A 7500-nucleotide genomic window follows, 5' to 3' on the forward strand; every position below is an offset into this window, starting at 1 on the left:
AGCACGGCAGCTTAGATTGTCACAGTAAAAAAAAATTTAAATCTGAAGTGTGAACACCATTATCTTAAAAAATATATAATAATAATAATAATAATAATAATAATAATAACAACGGTTGCAGTTCTAGTTTCTGCCATGGCTTATGCAGCGCCTTTATGTACCAATATTCCAATTTAAGATATAGTGATACGTTTACTACAGAATTAAATCCCTTACAAAATGTCTCAAACAAACAATTGTTTCACTCTGTTGAGAATGCTGTTGTATGTAACAAGATTATATCCCTAAACGATTGTTCTGCGTGGCTTTTATCACATGTAATGTTTCAACTCTGAAGCCTTAAAGCGATGAAAGCGACCTTTATTTAAAGAAGTACAAGCAAGACCTCTTATTCACACAAATAACTTAACGACATTGTATTTGCCTCAGTCCATAAAAGCATCTCTGTGACTATTTTTTTCCTTTTCGAGGCGTGTTTTATCCTTGTGTAAAGATATGCGTTAATATCTGTGAAGGGAAAGTGGTAATCCATTTATAAGTGTGCATTGTCTAGCGGTTGAGGCGGCCCGTGGCGGGGTTTGATTAGGGAATCATGGCGGCGAGGTTTTTGCGATGCAGGACTCTCTCTGTGCTCCCTATAACAGTATGCTTATGGGAGGCTAGTTTTGCAGTCTAATCAAGGCCACTTACAGCTGTGACCAGGCCCCGGAACAAAGTCATCTCAGATGCCCGCCAAACTCAAACCTCAATGAGGATGTGATGAGGACCCAATACTGGGCCCCCCTCCTCTCTCTCCCTGGGCCCGGGACAATGGTCCCCTTTGCCCCATCCCCCCATCGGCTTCCCTGTGTCTAATTGTGAACGGAGGTCCGCAATCCCGGTCCTGACAAAGCTACGATTATGGAATTACGGCGAGCATAACTGCTTAACAAATTGAACCGCTAAAAAGTGTGGCAATTCACAAACAATGGATGAAATGCAAACATTGAGGCGTTAGAATGGCATGAGGGTGGGGGAAAAGAGAGAGAAAGGGGAAAGAAGGGAGGTGAAAGAAAAAAAAGAAATGGGCAAAACTACTGAGAAAAAGACAAAAATGGCAAACGATTTTTGGGGGGAATAATCCTCACTCCCCCCACACCACACACACACACACACACACACACACACACACACACACACACACACACACACAAACTGACACACGCGCTCGTACACGCACCACCCTGGAGAGTTTTTAATCCAGGGGGCAGCACAAGCCAAAGAGCTGTGTGTGTGTGTGTGTGTGTGTGTGTGTGTGTGTGTGTGTGTGTGTGTGTGTGTGTGTGTGTGTGTGTGTGTGTGTGTGTGTGTGTGTGTGTGTGTGTGTGTGTGTGTGTGTGTGTGTGTGTGTGTGTGGGATTAGCGCTGACGAGTGCGACTGGATTTCTTTCTCATTAGAGGTTGTGGATTAGCCCTGGAAAACCGTGCTTTGGATACAGGCCTCATTTCCCCCCCTTCCCTTCACTCTTTTTCACTCTCTCTTCTCGCACTTGTGTTCACACTCTTTCATTTCCGCTTCTTCCCTAACCTCTTTCTCACTACACCCCCCATGTGTCTGTCTGTTGGTCTTTTTGTTTGTGTCCCCCCCAACTCTCTGTCTTTCTGTTGGTTTTTGGAATATGGGATATAGACCTTCATTTCCCCAGTCATGTGTGCCCCCACTCGCACTTGCACTCTTATTCGCTCCCTCTCACTGCACCCCAACACACACACACACACACACAAATCTGTTTTCTAGTTTTTTTTCCATTTGTTTTCTGTTTTCTAGTTTTTTTCCATTTGTTTTTTGTTTTGTTTGATTTTTTGTTTTTTGTTCGCTGTTTTTTCACTTTCTTTAGGGGATACATGCCTCTGTTCATCCTCTCTCTTTCACTGTCACTTTCAATCCTTCATCCTTCCTTTTTTCTCCTAACCTCCTGTGTCAGGCTTTCCCTGTCTTTTTCACTCTCACTTTCATTCTTCCTTCTCGCCTACCCTACCCTACCCTACCCTATCTCACTGCACCCCACATCTGCCTGTTAGTTTTAGTCTCTATCCCTGCTTGCCCCTTTCTCTCACTTTTTTCTGTTAATTTTCTGTAACTTTTCTTTCTTTTTTTCCATCTCTCTTTTACACTTGTGCTCACACTCTTCCATCCCTCCCTCACTACTCTTCTTCTCACTGCACATCCATCTGTTTGTGTCAGTGTCTTGTGTCTTTTTTCCTGTGTCACGTTTGGGGATGCACTGTACGAGTCCCCTCTCTCATTCAGAAGCCCTTTCACTTGCATGGTTTCATTCCTCATTTTTCCCAAACTTCCTTTGTGTACGTAGTATGTCTGTGTCTCATGGCATCATATGTGTTTGTCTAGGTCTTTTCCTTTTTTTCCTTGTGTTTTTCTTTCTTTTCCAATCTGCTTTGCATTTCTCGAAAGCGTAGTTGCTAACTACAGTAGCTACTTTGTTAGTTGCAATGCAATTCCTCATTGGCAACTACCCAACTACCCCAACTACCCCTAACTGCTAACAACTACGCTTTCAAGAAATGCACCCCTGACTTGGTATGGCAGGCCTTTTCCCCATCTTACTCTCACACTCGCAATTCCACTGCTGACCTCTTATGTGCGTCTCACTCTCTCCCAATTACGATAGTCACAAACCATGCTCAAAAACCACGAAAACCACGAATAACCATTCTCCATGCTTAGTTTTCATAGCAAAACGATGGTTAAACCATAGTCAGGAACCACGGTTTTCATGGTTACCAAAAAAACATGGATAAGCCATAGTAATACTATGGTTGGTTCAGAGTATTTAAGAGTTACTATGGCATTCCATGGTAGAACCATGCTTACTACAGTAAAACCATGACCGATTTTCTTAAGTGTAAGTCTATGTCTCTTACCGCTGTTTATTTCTCTCCCTCATATCCTTCTTGTCTTTCTCTGCTTCATCCTTTCACTACCATTTTTGCACACTTTCTCATTTTCCCCACGGTCCAACCGGATCGTTCAAAACAACACTGCCATGCGTGTCTGTGCCATTTCTACTTGTATATGTGTGCTGGTCTGTGATTATTTGTGCGTGTGCATGCCTGCACTCTGTAATGGATTTATGCATTGTGTGTGTGCGTGTGCCTGTGTGAGTTGCTTTGCACTCTTTTGCAAACAAGAGGGGCATCTTTGTCAAGCAGGGTTGGCTGAGAGTGTGGCATTCAGTTTAATGAGTGGCACCCAAATTGAAATGATACGGAGTGTGTGTGTGTATGTGTGTGTGTTTATCTGTTTGTGCGTGTGTCGTAGTGGTGCTCCACGCTTAGAAAAGGTCACTCACGTAGATGGTTTGTGGCAGGGGCTGGAGAGGACGGGTGCTTTTTGATGCTTCGCTAGGACATTGTTCAGACAGCGATCCCCTCATCGTTTTAACAGTGCAGTGCGGTGCAGAACAGGGCAGCACAATTCAACACAACGCGTGTCCATCTCTCTAATTCATTGCCAGTCGAACTAAGGAAAACTCTGCAGCATCCTTGTGTCTTTCAGTCGACTAATGAGCATCACACAAACGGTTTAGACTGAATATTCTCTGTCTGTCATGTTCTGTCTGTCTCTCTGTCTCTATTCTGATTCTCTCTCTCTCTGTCTGTCTCTCTCTCTCTGTCTGTCTCTCTCTCGCTGTCTGTCTCTCTCTCTCTCTCGCTGTCTGTCTCTCTCTCGCTGTCTCTCTCTCTCTCTCTCTCTCTCTCTGCACCATGCCAAAACTCTGAGGCTGTCACTCTCTGGCCGCACGATTACAGTGATGCAGGATCACGTCGCCCGTGTAAAAGAAGATGGAAAAATGCTATAAATAAAAGAAAATAAAAGAAAAATCACACAAAACAGCCACTTACGGCACAGGAGAAAATAAGTAAGTGGTGTAAAATGGGAGGGAGAGCAAGGGCACGCCACTGGATGGATAACAACCCACAATCATGGTGACTGGGAACCCAAGGTCTCCTGAGCATACTGTACGGTACAGTACCTCCAACACAGTGGGGAGACAGGGGTGGACTGGGGCCAAACAGTGGCTCAGGCAGGCGCTGCCGTGGCCAACCGGTAGGGTACTCGTCTACCATGCGGCCGACCCGGGTTCGATTCCCGGCCTGGGTCCTTTGCCGACCCCTCCCCATCTCTCTCCCAATTCGCTTTCTGTCCACCTCTTCTCTCCTATCATCAATAAAGTCATAAAAGACAAAAAAAAAAAACAATGGCTGGGTCATTTTTTTCTTGGTCTTAGACCAGCCCCGCTCACAAAAATAACGCCCAACCTGCAAAAATATATTATTATGATGGGCTCAGTCCACTTGAAATATTACTGTAAATATGAACTGATGAGCCAAACTATTTCAATTATGAGGAAGTTGATAAAGGTTGACAAAGGTTCACCCAAACTGAGTTTTCTTCTTGTTAGTGCTGACCAAATTATTGTAAAACTGAAAAGCAAGAGAAGGTTCCCCCACTCATTGGTGCCACCTTCTCTGACTTTTCTGGTCTTTAAAGAAAAAGAAAAACAAAACAAAACAAACAGGTCAATGCATTGGTCCATAAGGACTGTGGCCCAGCAGGAAAATGCCCTGCATGCCAGATAAGCAGTCCTGCATCCCTGGGAGATGGAGGTGGATGGGACGTGCCACTCTAAATATGTATGCTGTGGTGGATCTCTGCTTTTCTCACCACAAAGGGATAGTTATCTCTTTCCGTCTACAGTGTGGATCCGTCTAGTGTGCGTGTATGCGTGTGTGTGTGTGTGTGTGTGTGTGTGTGTGTGTGTGTGTGTGTGTGTGTGTGTGTGTGTGTGTGTGTGTGTGTGTGCCAGTGTGTGCCTGCGTGCATGGATGTGTGTGTGTGTGGTCTTGACTTTGTGTCTTTCTGTGTTCCCTGTTTACAGTATGCTGTATGTGAGTGTGTATCTGTGTCTTGTCAGTGTGTGTATCTCTCTCTGTCTTTACAGGACCATTCTAAGAGCTGTTATTCTCTGTTTCCCCACTCTAACCATGTATGTGGGTGGTGGGCTGTGGTGGATATGCACTTGAGTGTTTCTATGTATGTGTGTCTTTATTGTTGTTTTTGTTTTTTGGCGTCATGTGTATGTTGTGTGTATGTGGCATCTTTGTATGTCCAAGACAAATTTCCTTCGGGACTATTGAAAGAATCTTGAATCTTGAATCTTGAATCTAACGGTTCTTTCCAATATGCGGACTCCCATCCTCGACCTGTGCTTGTGGCCTCGCATTTTACCGACACCCCACCTCTGTGGAGAAAACCATAAAGGTTCACCGCTGTCAGCCTAGCCACAACAACTTTTGGGCGACTAACCTTCATCCACCACACTGATTGCAAATGAGAAAATAACATTAGAATTGCAATTTTGCAAGGTATTGAAATACCCTTCTGTCCTCAGTGACATCATCATGAGGCCACAAGGAGGCAAATGAGCAAGGGAGAACGGTCAGAGAGAGTAGAGAGAGAGAGAGGTTCCATTGGCCCATTGTTTCCGGGTTCTATCATTGCCTTTAGGCAGACCTAGGCAGACCTAAGGACTGTTCTATTCAATGCTAGGAGTATTATGACACGCTCCTTTAGGCAGACCGGAACCTGGTCATGTTAGGTGCCCATAGCAACCTTTTAAATTGGGATATCTCTATATACCTAAAGAATCTCTGGAACGGTAGTTAGGATATTAGAAAGAACCAGCCTGATCTCCAAAAATTCTTTGCTCCTGGACACCGATGTTAAGGACACGAAATCCGTGTCCTGGAGCACGGATTTTGCCAAAATTCCGTGCTCCTGGACACGGAATTGTTTTCCGTGCTCCTGGACACAGAATTGTTTTCCGTGATGGGCACACGGAAGTGCTTTCTATAGGCTATTACCACAGCACTGTGTAACTCAATCATTAGAAAATACATAACAAATGCTAATCCTAAACAAAATAATGCTATAGCAATTTAAGTTGTGCCCTGACCAAAACATTCCCTAACCTTAACCTGTCATTAAAGACATATTTTTGAGAAATACATTTTCCAGTTGGTTGCTAGGCTATCAAATTCATATAATGAATGAAAGAAAACTAGCTGTGCCCAGACCAAAACAATCCCTAACCCTAACCTGTCAGTAGGAAAAAAAAATTTTTGAGAAAAAATATTTGAAATTAGAAAAATCCTGAGAAAACACAAGACTGTGGAAACATAGAGCTGTGGGAGTAGCCTATAGAGAGAGCACTTCTCTGTGTCCATGACGGAAAACAATTCCGTGTCCAGGAGCACGGAAAACAATTCCGTGTCCAGGAGCACGGAATTTTGGCAAAATCCGTGCTCCTGGACACAGATTTTGTGCCCTTAACATCCGTGTCCAGGAGCACGGAATTTATGGAGATCATGTTGAAAGAACCCTATGTCTATGTGCTAAGCTCACCTCCAGCGTTGCTTCTAGTCAGGCCATGAGCAATGAAAACATTGTTTCTGATCTCCGGAAAAATCAGGAACTCCTACTTCTACATCTACATCTACTTTGCTGGGAACTAATCAATTTTAAGCATTTCCAACGGTCCTGGGTAGAAGCATGTTTAAGGCAGTGATATGGTTTAAGCAGAGATGTTCTATTGGGACTAATGAAATGTTGAGAACTTCGACACAACCTTTTCTGGCCTTGACCAGTAGCAAACCTAGGGAGGTGGGCCAACCTTGCCGTTTGGGAAACGTTAATAGTTATGCTCTAGGTCAGACCAAGTTTCGAAGATATTTGAAAGTCGATGATAATCAGGCTAGCTGTTGGCATAAGTATGTGCTTGTTTCACACGCTTGAACATGGGTGTCTGTATGTGGGTGTATGGGCAAAGCGGGGTAGACAGCGAATCTTTCGTGTTTGTGTCTGAGGACTGGGTGCATGGGTACGTGTAAATAAAGTAAAGCGAGGTAATGGCCACGGACACTGTGTGTGTGCATGTGCGTATGTGTTTGTGTGTGACACAAATGGTTTGTGTGTGTGTGTGTGTGTGTGTGTGTGTGTGTGTGTGTGTGTGTGTGTGTGTGTGTGTGTGTGTGTGTGTGTGTGTGTGTGTGTGTGTGTGTGTGTGTGTGTGCGCCACTAAAGTGAAGCAGGGTAATGGGCAGGGACACTTGTCAAGTCTCTTTTGCTCATGGGCCCCTAGCTCCGGAAATGACCTCTTTGTTTACGGACACATCTGGACACACATACACACACGCACACGCACACGCACACACGCACACGCACACGCACACACACACGCACACACACACACACACACACACACACACACACACACACACACACACACACACACACACACACACACACACACACACACACACACACACACACACACACACACACTTTAAGAGGCACATCCATGCAGAAAATGTGATGAGATACTGTATGTATGTGTGTAGCCTATGTTGTGGGGGGGAGGGGGTTGATACGTGGTGCAG

This window comes from Engraulis encrasicolus, chromosome 12 (assembly GCF_034702125.1).
Source record: "Engraulis encrasicolus isolate BLACKSEA-1 chromosome 12, IST_EnEncr_1.0, whole genome shotgun sequence".
In the NCBI taxonomy this organism is placed as follows: Eukaryota; Metazoa; Chordata; class Actinopteri; order Clupeiformes; family Engraulidae; genus Engraulis; species Engraulis encrasicolus.